Here is a 17,195-nt window from a genome sequence, read left to right on the forward strand (position 1 = left end):
CTGTGCTGAGAGCTCCACATACATTGTGTCATGGATTCCAAGAACATGCCCGTCCGTAGGTCTGCCTGAGCCTTGACCACCACATGGCATGGCTTCCCTCTCCGGCTCTGACTTCTCCCAACAATCCATGTCTTTTGGAAAGCAATACATTTACATAGACTTTGTACTGAATCCTGACTTTTTCACTTAGAAGCTGGGTTACCGTGTGCATGCTATTGAATCTTCCAGTGCCTCAGTTTCCTCATTTGTTTGATAGGGGTAATGATAGTCCCTGCCTTGTAATAGAGCTGACTGCGTAGTGCCTTTGTGAGGACTGAAGGAGACTCCAAACTACAAAGTGCTTAGCACAAATGCCGGGTATGACTCTACATGCTCTCTATACCCATTCTTCCTTCTGGAAGTGTCCTAGACCACCCGGACAGTCTGGCTCGCTCACTGCTCGTTCTTTAAACTCATCCCCCCCCCCTGCCGCCGAGGCCTTGTGCGATCCCCTCAGGCTGGGACAGATACCCTCCTTAATGGTCTCAGAGTGTCCTGTGCTTACTTCTGACACAGTACTGAATCCCACTGGGGCAGTTGTGGTTTTCTGGTTTCTGTGATGTTTGAGTCTCTCAAGGGCAGGGCCTGTCCTTGGTCATCTGTGTGCCAAGGGGCCAAGCACAGAGTGTGACCCAGAGCAGATCCTCGGTGAGTTCTTGCCAGTGGACGGAGGGAACAAGCAAGCTGTCTCGAGATCCCAGACGGAGGAGGCATGCCTTCCGCGTCAGCTGTTTCATTGAGTGCCCTGTCCGACAACATGACGTGTGACGGAACTTAGGAGGCTTGTCACACCTCTGACCTCCTGACAAATTTAACATAGATTTGGGACTGTCTTTATCCTGGATCCCCCCTCACCCACCTCCTAGAAGTAGAGCCACATTTGCATACCGCAGCCATGATCAAGTTAAAAGAATAGTGGAGATGAAAGGAGCCAAAAGCCAGGTCTCTTGGGCAATTTCCCCCGTAATGCAGGAACAGAATTATCCAAGGAGTGATTGACAAATTAGAAGCACTTTGCACCTAATTTTAATGCATTTGGCTCCTTGAGAGGAGGAATATGTTAAACTTAAAATTATTCACCTTGCAGTAGCTTCTGTCTTTCAAATCAAAATCAATCTTCACGTGGGGTACTAAATCTTAAGGAAACAAATTGCTTTCTATGGTACATTGCACTCTTTAAATGGCTTTATTTGGAGGGCCAGCTGAACAAGTTAATTTCAGCGGCACAGCTGGCTTGCAATTGTGGAGTGGGCACACTCACATATCGTTGGAGAGAGCCTGGTCTGGTGCTCAATAACCACCCTTGGATTAAAGAAATAGTGAGAGTAATTGGCAAATGCACTGGACCATGGGGTGGAGGTTAAGATGGAGTTTCAAGACCCAAGTTGGAGTGTTGATATACAAGATTGTGAACTTGGTCCTCGGAGCATCCTTTTTCTCTCCTGTTCTGTGGCTTCCAGATACGGGAGTTTTCATAGCTCAGGACCATATTATCTCCCTTGCCAATCACCATGGAAATCTATTCTTGGGAAAGGATCTTGTAGACTCATTCACATAAAGCTGATCATAACTGATAATGGCTTCAAGTATAGCTTTTTATCTTAAATGATAATTTAATATCAAAAGAAGATGACACCAAAGGAGTTAATCTCTAATTAGGGAATTTTTGGCAAGAATTGGTGAGCAGGGAACTGATGCCATCCTTTATAGGATTTCCTACTCTACAATCATTTTTGAGCTGGAAGGAAACATCAGGGTTTTTCTGGTCTCATTTCCCATAGAAGGGGGAGATTTCATTACAGAATACGTTGATAGTTACCTATTTTTTGCTTGAATGTCTTCAGTGGTGGAGAACTCACTACAGCGTAAGGCAGCCTGTTATGTTGTTGGGTAGTTTTAATTTAAAAAAATTTCACCTCATTTTTAATTAAAATTGGTCTCCCCAAAGCTTCCACCTATTAGATCTAGTTCGGCACTCTGGACGAACTGTCTTCCAAATGATAGTCCTTCAAATGTTTGAGGGTGATTCCCATGTCCCCTGTTTGCCCCTCACGTGTCACCTCTCTGGGTTAAACACTCGCTGTTCCTTCAGCTGTCTCTCTCACTACACATCTCCCAGCTGTCTTTGAGTCCTGGCCCTTTTTCTTAGGACATATTCCAGTTTGTTCATGTCCTCCTTAAGATGCAGTTGATGTAATTTCTCTAACTGTAGCCTGGCTTTGGGAGAGATTATCTGATCCATGAAGCTCTGAAACTGAGCCTGTCCATTCTGGAGCGGTGCAGACAGGCTTTCGTGGTCTCCCAGGCAGCCTGGACTTTGTCCTTAGACCTATTACATTTGATTTGGTCTGTTCTGGTCATCATTCTCTGCTGCCCTACATGCCTGCCATTCCCTTCAGCGACTTGCCATCCTCGCAGTTGATGAGCTTTCTTCCTGCCAGTCTCTCTGATGAGATATGAAAGGCCCTTAAGAATAATTCACTTGGTAGTGGGAGGGAGTGGCAGCTGCTGTAGCAATTAAAAAAAACAACAGCCTTCTTTTAAAAGTCCTGTGTGTTTATTTAAAACATAAACACAAAGAAAATAACAATTATCTATAAAAAAGCAATTTTTTGTGCATGTCCTTTCATAACACATTTATCCAATGGGTTCATATATATTTTTGCTTTTTCACTTATTATGACTATTTTCCCATGTTGTTAAGCAATCTTCTACAAGACTATATATATATACATATATATACATATATATATGTATATATATATATATGTTTTAGTGAGAGAGGGAGAGTGTGAGAGAGAGAGAGAGAAAGAGAGAGAGAACGTAGGGTAGGGGCACAGGGAGAAAGAGACAGAATCTCAAGCAGGCTCCATGCTGTCAGCTCAAGAGTCCGACACAGGGCTTGATCTCATGAACCATGAGATTGTGACCTGAGCCTAAATCAAGTTGGATGCTTAACTGACTGAGCCACGCAGGCACCCTCTACAAGAAAATTTTTTAAAAATGTTTATTATTTTTGAGAGAGAGAGAGAGAGAGATAGAGCACATGTGCCCACATGCTCACAAGTGGGGGGGAGGGGCATAGAGAGAAAAGGAGACAGGATCCAAAGCAGGCTCTGCGCTGACAGTAGAGAACCAAATGCAGGGCTCAAACTCATGAGCAAACTCATGATGAGTGAGATCATGACTTGAGCCGAAGTTGGAGGCTTAAGTGACTGAACCACCCAGATGTCCCTACAAGACCATTTTTTAATGCCCTCATTACATGGGTATACTACATTTTAATGAATCCTCTATCGTTGGGCATTTAGGTTGTTTTACAATTTTTCCTTCTTGGAAACTGTGCTGCTAGGTTCTTGCACTTGTCCAGGATAAATTCCTAGAAACAAAATCGTTGGGGGCAATGGGTGGCAAAATTTTTAATTTAGTTAGTTAAATAATTAACTAATTTTTTAGAGAGAGAGAACACCTGAGTGTGGGAGAGGGGTAGAGAGAGAGGGAGAGAGAGAGAGAGAGAGAGAGAGAGAGAAAGAGAGAAAGAGAGAGAATCCCAAGCAGGGTCCGTGCTCAGTGAGGAGCCCAACGCAGGGTTCGATTCCATGACCCTGGGATCATGGTCTGAGCTGAAATCAAGAGTTGGAGACTCAACCAACAGAGCCACCCAGGTGCTCCAGAACTTTTGATGCTTGTTGCCAAATTGCACTTCAGAAAGGTCGTTTAAATGTACTATTTTCTATTTCAAGAAGGAGAAGCAGAACTAAATGCTCAACCTAAAATTCTTGCTTTAAATATATAAATACATGTATTTTTTACTTTGTTTTAGAATATTTTTAGCATTTTAGGCTGCCATTTTGGTAAAGTTTATTTCGTTAAAATAAAACAAGACCGTGGGGACTTTACAAACTGATGCCTGAAGATCCCTTCTGTCATTCAGGCCCCATGATGTGACTGGCAATGAGATATCAGTATTTCAGATTTCAGACCCCGGATCCTGGGGGTTTTGAGGAAAGTTATCTTGAAGATTCACCTTTTTAAAACAAACCAAAATATTTGGTCAGTATTCCTCAAGACAGGTAGTACTGATTTCTGGTTATATTTGCAATAGTATCAGTTTGGGCGGTTTTTGGACTCTTGATATACAGCATAGTTACGTGGATCTGCCAAACTGGAATCTGATTTTTTAAAATTATTTTTGCAAAAGATAGGGAATACACTGATTCCGAGTAAATATAGTAGGTCTCATCTTTCAAAGAATGAATGCAAGGCAATCAGACAGCTGCTGACTGTCAAAGGAGCTGATGTTTCTAAAGTTCCAAAACACGTTGCTAAAATGTAAATCGTTTCTTTACACACATACGAAAACTATAAAATTCCACAGGGAGACAAACCTTTGTTTTAGCCAGAAAACTCAGAAGATGTTTCTAACTTGCTGTCCATCTGACCACAGAGGGGTTGTCTGGTGGCTGGGATTGCAGTTGGTTATGTGTGACAGATAGCTGGCCACAGTGGTGTACCAAGCTGGGGTTCCTTTTGTTCACATGACAAGAAGTCCAGAGCTGGGAAGCTGGCTGATGAGGTTGCCAGGAATCCAAACACCATCTAACTTCTTGGTCCACCATCTCTGGTATGAGACTTTTATCCTCTGGGTTGCAAGATGTCAGGAGGATGGAGAAAAGCTAAAACTGTGTGTGAGTGAATTCTGTCTCTCTTCATTAGAAAAATAATCTGTTTCCATCTTATTGCCTCCAACAGGGTCTACATGGCCACACCCTAGCTGCAAGGGAGTCTGGAAATGAAAAATGGGTCTCTCTCATGTTAGGTCCTTCTCTGCTTCTTTCTGCCTTTCCTTTCATATTTTTTCCCCTTCTCCTCAGCTCCTTCATTCAGTGACCATGTTAGGAAATTTAGAAACTGGTTTATTTTCTATGATTAGACACCAGACTTTTGTGTTTCTCATTATAAAATGAGATTGATGTGTTTTTAAATCTAAATATTTCAAACACAAACCCATGGCTTTCTTTCCTCTTCTACACCTAAGGTTGACTTTTATTTAAGTACAATTCTGAATCACTTTTTCTCTCTAGTGCTTTTTTTTTTTTTAATCACGAAGAACTTTTAATGATCAACAACTCAATTAAGTACTTTTTCAATCTTGTTGAAAGTATAGAATTGGATACTGTGACTTCCCCAAGGATTGGCTACCATCACATTAGAGTCATTTGCTTTATTGTGAGTTTTTAAAATTGAACCTTTTATTTTGAGAGGATTATAGATTCACATTCACTTGTAAGAAACAATATAGAGAAATACAGAGTTGTGGGAACAATGCAGAGGTGACATTTTGCAAAACTATAGTACAATATGTTAACAAAGATACTGGTAATGGTGTATCCTTTTTAAAAAATATTTATTTATTTTTGAACAGAGAGAGAGAGAGAGAGAGAGAGAGAGGGAGAGAGCGAGCATGAGCAGGGGAGGGGCAGAGAGAGGGGGAGACAGAATCTGAAGCAGGCTCCAAGCTCTGTGCTGTCAGCGCAGAGCCTGATGCAGGGCTTGAACTCACAAACTGGGAGGTCATGACCAGAGCTGAAGTCAGACACTTAACTGACTGATCCACCCAGGCATCCCAACAATGGCATGTCCTAATGCATTGAAAAATTTCAACCAGATATTTAAGATTTCACGGCATGGCTGGATATGAAGGGGATGGGTATGTTTTCCACTATTAAGGTTAAGGAAACAGTTATTGGGCCTAAAGGACATACCAGGGCCCCAGTCAATTCCTATATCTCTTTAAATCTGTCCCCACCTTTTCTCTTCCCAGCACTCCCACAGCTGGGTCCTTTCTTGTTTGAGTAGAATAAAAATTACAAGGAAGGTCTAATATCTTGCTCTTCAAAAACATGGTTTTTGAACTAGCAGCATGGGTGTCACCAGGGAGTTTGTGCAAAAAATGGAACCTTGAGCTCCACTTAGCTGATAGCGAATCAGAATTTGCACTGTAACAAAATTCCCCAAGGGATTTATACACACTTTAAAGTTTGAGAAGTTCTGGTGTAACAGACTACTGGACAAGTTTTTAAGCTGGACACATTCTTCTCTTGGGCCTCTCTTAAGACGTCTACTTATACTCTGGTTTGTCTTCTGATTGTATAACTTTTTTGCCTTTTACTAAAGAGTCTACCTACAGTTTTTTTTTGTTTTTGTTTTTACAGTTCTAAATACTTCCCTGCCACCAGGAGCAATGACCAGTCCTATGGTGTCAGTAGGCCTAGATGACCACCATTTTCCCTCTGACTTCTTTCCCCTTACTGAGCCTCTAGAATGTACAGGTAAAAGATTCCTTCCTTGGGTCCTATCCATATGCCACTAAGCTCAGGATTCTGTCTCTGAAGCAGTAATTAAGGCAGGAATCCCCACAGCCTGTGACAGTTCTCCGTCACAGCAACCTTAAAATCTGGAGACATTGTCTTCGTTCTTGCTTTGTTGTTGGTGACTTGATCAAGCTCTCCCAGACCCATGAAGCTGACCCTTTCTAGCTCTTATGAAGAGAAAGTGAAGGAGAATAAACAAACCTTTGATGGTTACCCGCTTTGGGTCAAGTACCAGGTGCTTAGTTTATGTGCTCTCATCTAAGCCTCACCTCCCATAGTGTAAGGTAAACCTCATCACACCCCTCTTACAGACTTGAAAAAAAGTGAAGCTCAAAAAATAAGCAACTTGCCAAAGATCATACTTAAATGAGAAGATAATTGTTCTGGCTGGTCGACCCTGAAAAATTCTCCCCTGGGCAGAAAATAACTGACTCAGATAGTTTTTCCGGGTTCTGGTCATGATTTGTTGGTTTGTTTGTTTAATTTTGCACATGATTATTGCTACTGAGATTTCGCTAATGATCTCATCCATGACCACAATGCTTGGGTTAAACTAGGTACTCTCCATGTTTCATTTCATTTGATCTTCATAGAAACCCTGTGACATCGCTTTTAATACCCCATTTTACAGATGAGGAAACTGAGCTGTCAGAAGTGAAAGAAGTTACTGAAGATCTCATAGCAACTGTGTGGGCAGTGCCCAGCAGGACAGCTGTAATGAAAAGGACAGATAATAACAAGTGTTGGAGAGATTGTGGAGAAATTAGAACACTTGTGCTGGTATGGATGTAAAATGGCACAACCATTTTGGGAAACAGTCTGGTGGTTCCTCACATGGTTATGCACAGTGTTATCTTATGACCCAGTGATTCCAGTCCTAGGTATATACCCAAGAAAATGAAACATAGGTGTATGTAATCGCTTATAAGTGAATGCTCATAGCAGGATTATTCATGGTAGCCAAAAAATGGAAACAACCCAAATACCCACCAGCTGATGAGTGGCTAAACAATCTGGCAAATCCATGCAGTAGAATGTTATTCAGCCATAAAAAATAAAATACTGATCTATGCGACAACATGGATGAACCCTGAAAACATTTTGTGAAAGAATGAAGAAAGCCAACTGCTATTGGTTGATCACATATTGTGTGATTCCATTTATAAGAAATGCCCATAGTAGGCAAATTTATAGATACAGAAACTGGATTAGTGGATGCCTAGGGCTTGAGGAGCATTGGGGAGAGTGAGGGAGGGTAAAAGCTAAGAGATGTAGGGTTTTTTTGGGGGGGGGGGTTTGGATAATGAAATGTTCCAAAATTGACTGTGGTGATGGTTGCATAGTAAAAGCCATTGAATTGTACACTTTAAATGAGTGAATTTCATGGCAAGTAAATATCTCTATAAAACTAAAGCCAAACAAACAAAGCAAATTAAAACACCTATGTGTTTGGGCGCTTGGGTGGCTCGGTCGGTTCAGCATCTGACTTCGGCTCAGGTCATGATATCACGAGTTTGAGCCCCACGTCTGGCTCGGTGCTGACAGCTCGGAGCCTGGGGCCTGCTTCGGATTCTGTGTCCTTCTCTCTCTCTCAGCCCCTACCCTGATCCCATTCTGTCTCTTTCTTTCTCTGTCTCTTAAAAATGAACATAAAAAATCCCCCCACCTACGTGCTGGAGTCAATGGTCCAAACCAGGCATTCCCTGTCTAGGTCCTATAACCCTTCTGCCACACCCCACCAAACTACTAAATCAGTGGCTCTCACCACAGGCTCTTCACTGACATCCTGGTGCCCAGCACCCCTGGCCAGCTACATTTAGAAGCTCTGGAGTGGGACTGGGCATCAGTAGATTTTAAAGCTCCTGGGTGATTCCCAAAGTGCAGCCATGTTTTCGCTGGGGGAACTTTCTCAGGCTTGGCTCCGTGGGCTGTGGTACCACGTGTCTCTGTTCACAGGCTGTGATCTACATGGAATCTAAAAGATTTGGCATGAAATTTTGATCAAAGCAATTACCTATATGCTTTTTCAGTGGAGGTTGTCTGAGGCGTAGCAGTCAGAGAAATTGAACTGTCAGAAACTAATATAAGGGTAATAAGGGAATATTTCTTCTTCATTGGACACCCAAGATGAATAGCAGGTAAAATAAAATTTTAAATTAAATTGAATATGTATATGACTTTACTTTTTTGTTAAAAGACTATAACATGAATAATGAACATGTTAAAAGGAGACGACCAGACCCTCGATTTCTTTCAATAATGTTAGTGTTGTATATCCTAGCTTGAATAAAACACATTTCATAAAACACCTACACAGTTCTGCAATGCATTATGGATGGCCTCTCTGGAGAAATCTTACATGCCTTTCAATTTTGACATAGTGATATGGTAATAATAGAAGCCTTTGGCATATAATTCTGCAGGCATTTTTATAATTTTTAGCTTTACTGATTGAAAGCCACGGCTTACCTCATCTGGATACTCACCTGCAGTAGTTTGGGAGAGGTGAATGGAGAAGAAATGACCCTCCTTGTTCCTGGTATTGGTACTATTGTGGAGTCAAAAGCCAAATGGAAATGTATTTGAAATTGCATTTGTTGGGATAGAGTTTCAGCTGCTCTAAGAGAAACTCAAAATGGCAATGGCTTAAGAAACGAGAAGTTTATTTTTCTCTCGCACAAAAGTCCAAGATGGTGTGGCCGCTCTGTCCTCTGCTAGGTGCTCAGGGATTCAGGCTACTTCAACACTTGTTGCTCCCTCATTCCTAGGATATTGCCTGTCTCCATATGGTCCCAGGCGGTGTGCCATCACCACACCCTGTCAGCTGAGGGAGGAGAGAGGGGACAGAGCAGAGTGTGCCTCTTACTTCTATGTAAGGACAGGAACTGGAAGTTGCATTCTGCTCAAATCCTATTGGTCGGAACTTAAGCATCTTAACCCTGTGACCGCATCTAGCTACAAGAGAGGCTGAGAATGGCAACATTTATTTTGGTTGGTCAACGATATGTCCAACTGCATCTGCAGTTTCTGTTGTTATAGAAAAAGGAGAAAATGGGAATTGGGGGCATAACTTACAGTTTCTGGTAAAGGGAGACTATAGGGCCTGAAATCATGGATATTATAAAGGCAATATGAGTCATCTGGTATTGTGTCTCCTTTTGCTCCCGTAAAATAGTTGTTATATCCATTTACCAATGAAGGGCAGGTGATGAACCCAAAGCCACACAGCTGACTGAGGTTCTATTTGGAGGGTCTAGACTAGGGAGTTCCTAACTCACTCTGAGGCAGGAAGGGGACTGGGAAGGGCTTTCCAGATGATAATGAGATGGATCTTTAAGGAGACCACACCTAGGGGGTAATGGGGTTCCAGAAGAGGTACTGAGAGCAGGGGTAGCAAGGCAGTAGAGCCAAAAGAACTTCCATAGGGCAGAAATTAGGGTGTGTGTGGGAGTGATAAGAGATGAAGCAGGACGTCTAGATGGCCTTTTAGAAATCTGTTCTAGAGGCAAGGAGGCCAGCTGGAACCTGGAGAAAAAACTCAAGCAAGACATGAACTAATACCTTGACAGTGCAAATGGCAGCTTGGGGATAAAGTCAATAGATGTCAAAGAGGTAAAATTACAACTCTGATCTAATGCAGGGGTGAGGAAGGAGGATAATTACAGGGAAATTAGTAGGATGACCCTAGTCTATGGTGTAGATGATTGGGTTGATGATGGTTCCATTCACGAAGAAATACTTAACTAGTTTCTCTCTAGCTGCTAGACTAATGGTTCCAAACATCCTCCTGGTAAGAGACTGTACAATTGGGAAATTCATGGAAAAAATAGGGACGGGGACCAGGGCAGAGACAAACTTATGTAAACCCCTATGAATACATTTTACCCTCAAAAAATTAAGGCAATAATAGCACCCTGAATAAAGGTGTCATCAATGACATTTTCCACATCTTGAATTGGTGAAAGAGCGACAATAGGTACTGTACCATTAACTCCCACTTACTATGGCTCTCTGGAAGTTTTCGGTATCGTCCTTCCCTATAGTTTCAACGGAATACGTGCACATCTGTTTTGCTCCATTGAAGATAATAAGCATATTCAGAGGCATTTTCTTTTAGTGTCCAATCCTCCATTTCAATGCTTAATGCCTTTCTGATTTTATGATTTGGACTAAGTCACCCTATCTAAGTCATGACTCACAAGTAACTACTACTAAGTCATGTGCAAACTTGATCCAAAATTCTCACAGGTGCAGTAGAGGCCCAGAGAAAGAAGTCCATCCATATACGCCAGAATTTCGAGTAAGAGGAGGTTACTGCAGGAGAGGGATTGGCACCTTATGATGCTGGTTAGGAATACCCTGGCCCGTAAAGATGGGAATCATCCATTTGTTCCCCTCTGGTTTCTTGCACTTCATGCACCTCCTTCTGTCCCCTGGATTCCAGCTGCAGGCTCAGCCTTGGTGCAGTCCTTCAACAAGGTGCCACTGAGACCAACAGGGACAGCATAATGGCAGCTTGAGTCCCATTTTTTAGAGTTTCAGTTCCAAATCCTATCATGGCCAAGCTGGCCTTGGCCTTACGTTCAAGCCCTGATAATGGTTCATCTGCCTTGTTCCTGAGAAGTAGAGCTACACAAGGAGAGAGAAGAACTCTACCATGTGCTCATTGTGTGACCCTGGGTAAGCTGCCCAACTGCATAACCTCAGTTTTTTGGGGGCTAATGGGAGATCCAGAGCTGCAGAATCTCTATGTAAGTCAGGGATGAAATCTGTTGGGAACTAGGGCAAGAGGGGCTGGTAGACTTGTCTTGGAGCTACATTTACATGGTAAATTCTCCATCTTTAGTTTCCTTATATAGGAAACTATATAGCTTATAGTTTTTTATCTATAAGAGACAACTTATAGAAACTTACAGTGTGTAAGTTTCCTTAGATAGGAAACTTATTTGTGGTCCCAAAAGGTTGGAAAACACCAGGTTAAGCAAAGATGAGTGAGTTTATTTGCTGCAGGACCACAGATAAGTTTCCTTATATAGGAAACTTATACAGCTCAAATAAAAACACCAAAGTTTTCTAAAGGTTCATTTATTCACACTGCATAGGAGATGGAAAGTGCATTTGTCTGTACCAAACTGTAAGGAAAATAATCATAGGAAATTATATCAGTAGACAATTCAGCAAAACAAGGATGTTCATCTTGGTTTTGTAATGGAATGATATATGGTAATAAATCCAATATATTTATCCTACCTTCAAAAGGTTCACAGAGGCTGAGGAGTTACAACAGTGTGATTCTTCGCTTATGGTTGGAAGCAAGTGCTTCAATGATCCCAGGGCACGCTGTTTTCTCTTTTTGAATTTAAAACTACGTCGGTTTGTTCTGACATTACTACTGCTACTCTTTAAGAAAGTTTCTGATAGTCATAGGCAGAAAAAATTTGTTTCCCGTGCTACAGAAATAATTGGCAAAGCCATGCTTGATGCAACAGCCTGGCAGAAAGGAGGGGAGGGGAGGGGAGGGGAGGTGGGGTGGGTGCAGGAGGGAATGCTCTCTAACCTATAGGGTTAATCCATTCCTCACTCATTCCCCAATTCACTGCTTACTCTTGTCTCTTACTGATAGAAGCAGGCATACCTAGGATCCCAAACCCCACATTCTTGGCTAATTTCTTAAGAAAACATGCTTCAGCTGTACTTTTGAGGATTAGCAATGCCTATCTGAATAATAAAGGCTCTGAGAAGTCCTGCAGAAAAGAAATTCATTGATCTTTGCTTAACCCAGTGTTTCCCCACCTTTTGGGACCACAAATCCAACTATCCTGCATTGTTTTGTGACAGATCACCAGTTAGCATTTTCTGGGATAAGATTCTACGGAACACTTGATGGCAAAATGATGATTTCGCCATCAGAAGCTTATCAGTCTAGGGAATTCTAGGGAATGAGTCCCTGCAGACTTTTTAGGAGAAAAATTAGGTTCTCTTTTCTTCATCCATCAAATGAAGGTCGCTTGACTTTGTGAATAGCATTTTATGACAGATGAACTGGCACAGTCTGACTTGACTGATGTTACTGATTTCCGGCTCTGGAGGTCAAGGGGGAGGCAAGGTTGGGGAAACAGCAGGCTACACATTGGTCTTGGCATTGCTTTGCAATCATCCTTAAATCATCCTTCACACCTGAGCAGAGCTCCAAGATTCTCAGTGCCATTTACTCCAGCTCATGTTCCATGACCCTAACAATAGCCTTAGGGAGTAGGCAGGTGTTAAGGGCTAAATGTGTCTTCTCAAAATTCATATGTTGAAGCCTTCACTTCCAGTTTTATGGTATTTGGAAGTGGGGCCTTTGGGAATTAGATGAGGTCATCAGGGTGCAGCCCTCACAATGGGAGTGGTAACCTTATAAGAAGAGGAAGGCAGATCTTCCTGTCTCCATGTGTGTGCGCTGAGGTAAGGCCATGTGAGCACACAATGAGAAGGCATCCATCTACGAGTTAGGAGGAGAGCTTTTGCCAGGAACTGAATCTGCCAGCACCATGATCTTGACTTCCCAGCCTCTGGAACTGTGAGGAAGAATGTTTGAGCCACCTAGTCTATGGTATTTTGTTATAGCAGCCTGAGCTAAGATAGCAGAGTAGGAAATGATTGAACTCATCTTACACCCAAGAAAACTGAGATGTCAGGAGGTGGAGCTATATAAGGGCAAAGAGCTAGAACTGAAACCTCAGCCCCCTGATTCAATTAAATTCAACATGCATTTATGAAATGCCTACTATGTGCCAGGTGCCATGCTAGGTTCTGGGAGTCTAGGGTGACACAATCAGAGACTCTGCAGAGTTTAGAAGGGATAGATATGAACGACAACTACAATAGTGTGAAAAGCGCAATAGACCCAGAGGGGATCAGATGGTTACGGGAGAACACAAAGAAAAAGGAGTTTATGAATTGGGTTTTGAAGGATAAATAAGAGTTTTCTGAGGGCAAAGGAAACTTTGCAGGAAAAGACCAAGGCTATTTCTATAATTTTGTTATAGTCTTTCTCCCCTCCAACCCCCGTAGCAGGAGTCTGGGCCTTAGGTGATTTTGGGTGTGTGTGTGTATGTGTGTATTGAGTCTCCGAGATAACAGAATTCTGAGATTTCCCCTTTATTCCTTCCTACTTATTTTTGAACAAAATTGGAGGCATAAGTGTTTTGCAAGAGTCACGTCACATTAAAACATGATGATGGATGGGAGAAATCCATCAATGTTGGCTGAGAAATTCATCTATGAGGTTAAAGTTTAAAAACTTTAATAAATCAAATCTCTTAAACCTGGGATTGAAAAACCAGCAAAAGGGACAGCATTCTGGCTTTGGGTTACATGTGGTTCAACCTCATTTGCAGGGGGGCCTTTTCCTTGGGGCCGCTTTGTGGTGACTCCTGCAACGCTTCAGTCCACAGTTCCCTTTCCTTGGTTCGTGTGATTTTCCGTGTTTTCTTGGTAACTCAGAACCCATAGGAAGCAGTGGTCTGGGAAAATACCCCCTGCAGCTCCTTTTGATAGGGGCCTCAGTGGAACAGAACAACTAATTGTGGCTGGCACCCAGGGAGGCCACTTTTAACAGCAGCCTCGGCAGCAGCCACGGCGGCCTGATATCACCTCCACCTGGCCTTCTGACAGCATGGGAGGCTGTGTGGAGTCAGGGTTGTGGACCACACAGACCAAGATTGTCTTGGGTCAAAGTGACACTGCTTTTGTAAGCATGTGTGGAAAGGGTCCTATTTTATTTTAAAGATGCCTCCTGGCATCTGGGTGAAGCCAGACAAGGTCAAGGCACTGGGAAAATGATCAGTGCATCTGGGGATTAATAAAGGGTGATGTGTACAACCTCAAGTTGCTCCGGGATGTTTCTGTTTCTACCCTCAAGGGGGTGGGAGGGTGGGTAACAAGGGGGCCTGCAGGTAGCAGGTGGCAGTGGCTTTGCCACTCTGTGGGTGGAAGGTATTCTGTGACTTGGGGAGGCAGCGAGAGACCAAAGGACTGTTTGAAGTCGGCAGCAGCCTGGGAAGGACTGCTTTTAATTAAAGCTCTTTCTGCTTCGTTGTAGTGGCTAAGAGGTCAGCTTCTAAGAATTCCGTCACGTAGCTTGTTAGGGCTCTCAGTCTTGGCTGGGTTTGAGGAATGTTTCCTTCCAAGCACATCTTCCTTTATGAACTTCGAAAGGGGGATTTATTCAGCTTTTGAAAGAAACTGGCTAAGATTTTGTCAGACTGTCCTAGCTCTATCAGCCAGCCTGGATGTGCTGGTTACCCCGTGTTTGGCTCTCTCCCCCCAATGCCCACCCTCAATCCATTTTGCACACATTTCCATCCTGCTCCGTGACATGTGGGGCTGTTCTATATGGATTGTGCTACCTGGCTTCTGCTTGGCTTTGGCCAATGAGAGGAGATCAGAGGGTGGTGAGACAGAGACCTAGGTCTTTAATCTCTCCCTTTCTGCATAGGTCCCATGTCTCTGACCTTAGCTGCCCCTTTCATGTCTACTGCTCACTGAGTGATCTCTCTACCATGGTTCTGTTTCTTCCTGGGCTTCACCACTGCTATACCTATATCCTCCCCTTGTTTCTTCAGGCCTAGGGTAGTGAGAGTTGCTGTGTTGCTGGTTTCTGAGTGTCTTTCTATCCTTTCCCCCCTCCTTAACATTTTGTTGACATGAAACTCACATAACATATAATTAACCATTTTAAAGTATACAAGCCAGTGGCTTTTAGTGCATTTGCAGTGTTGTGAAAACACCACCTCTCTCTAGCTTCAAAACCTTTTCATCACCAGAAAAATATCCATTAAATGATCTCTCCCTATTGTCTCTTTCCCCAGCTCCTGGTAACCATGAGTCTGCTTTTGGTGCCTATAGATTTTCCTATTGGATATTTCATATGAAAGGAATCTTACAGTATGTGACCTTTTATGTCATTTCTTTCCCTCAGCATAATGTTTTCAGGATCCATCTACATTGTAGCATGGGTCAGCACTCGATTCATTTTTACGGCTGAATAATATTCCATTGTATGGAAAGACCACAATCCCCTAATTCTTAGCTTTGTAAACTGGTGGTTCTCAAAATGTAGTCTCCAGACTGGCAGCATCAGCATCCCCTAGGAACTTGTTGGAAACACAAATTCTTGGGCTACACCCCATCGGGGAAATAAGCAATCTAGTTCTTAGTAAGCCCTCTAGGTGATTCTGATACACTTCAAGTATGAGCCCCACAGCTGTAAGTATTCTCTTTACTAAAGTCTTCATTTGAACCATCTGGGATGAATCCATGTCCTGGTGGGACCCTGACTCATACCCTCTACTCCTTCAGCCGGGGTCTCTGGCAACGTTCTTTATGTGCTTGGTTCTGGGTACATCCTGAGCATGGCGATGAGGTCTCAACAATCTCAGTCTTAGAAGTAGAGTTGAGTCACCTGGATGTCTTTTTTCTGCCTGGTGTGCCCAGGGGGGCCCAGGGGCCTTTGCTTGGCCAAGACTGGCCCTTCCAGGTAGTAAGCTATAGGCATTGCTCTAGGGATTCACTCTTGTTTAAGACCAAGAAGCCCAAGCCAGAGCCAGTCATCCAATCAGATGCTGGACTTGATACCCAGAGAGGAAAGACTCTCATTTCCTATGACCAGAAAGGAATCTGGGGTGGGAGGATGGAGGTAGGGGTTTCTGTCTGGTCAGAAAAACTCTACCCTGGAGAAAACTACTCTTATGTGATAGGCAACAATTTAAAGAAAAACCACCTCATGTGATCCATACATTTTGGGTGACTGTGGCCCCAGCTGGATCAAAGCTGAGGCTGAAACAGACTTGCAGAAATCAGGAACTGAGAGCATTCTTCCTTTTCACTCTTTTGTACTCACATCCACTGATTTCATAGATGTCAGGAGTCTCCTGTGAAAGAAACTGAGCATGGTTCATCCTTGGGGTTCAAATACATCTGATGGTCTTGAGGCAGGCCCAACAGAGGCTGATTTTTTTAGGCAGGGGCATCTGAATGCCTGGGAGAGAATTTGTCGTGGGAAGAGAAAGCACAGAGCGAATGTGTTAATCTTTACCAAAGGACAGGGAACTAGGGATCTCAGACACAACGTGACTCCGGTCCTCTCCCAATCATTCTGTGTGTATGTTTTCTGGAAGGGGAGAGGGCTATGCATGTTAAAAAATACCTAAGGATGCTACACCCCCAGCTATCTCTGCTGTGGGATCCCCCTACAAGAGGAGGGGATAAAGAAAAAGAAGGGGTGTCCCTGCTGGCAGGGTGAAGTGCGGGCACACAAGAAAGCCAAAACATCAAGGAAATCTGGGGTAGTGTCAGCAGCAGGGCAGATGTGACCTGAGGGTCATTCAGGTCAGTGCCTGGATTAGAGCCAGGGGAGGGAAGGGGCAGGTGGGGATGTAGGATGACATGGGACCTTTTGTGAGATACTTCTTGGGGAGGGTTAGAGAGGGATGTCATAGAGTGTGTGTGTATACGTATAAAGGTGAGGATGGGGACCTGATCTCGTACAAGGGAGGGCAGTGGAATTCTGATTTCACTGATAAAATGACCACCTTTATACCCTCCAAAAGTAGAGGAGTGGAGGACATTTGAACTATACATGAAGTAATATATAACCTCCCTAGTAATCAGGGAAATTCAGGTTAAAGCAAGAGTGAGATGTTTGCCTATCAGTTTGGTAAATATTAAGAGAATAACGTGTTAATTAAAGTAACGTTACCTGCTGCAACAAACACACCAAAAATCCTTAATGGCTCA

Source organism: Panthera onca, chromosome A3 (genome assembly GCF_046562875.1).
Source record: "Panthera onca isolate mPanOnc1 chromosome A3, mPanOnc1 haplotype 2, whole genome shotgun sequence".
NCBI lineage: Eukaryota > Metazoa > Chordata > Mammalia > Carnivora > Felidae > Panthera > Panthera onca.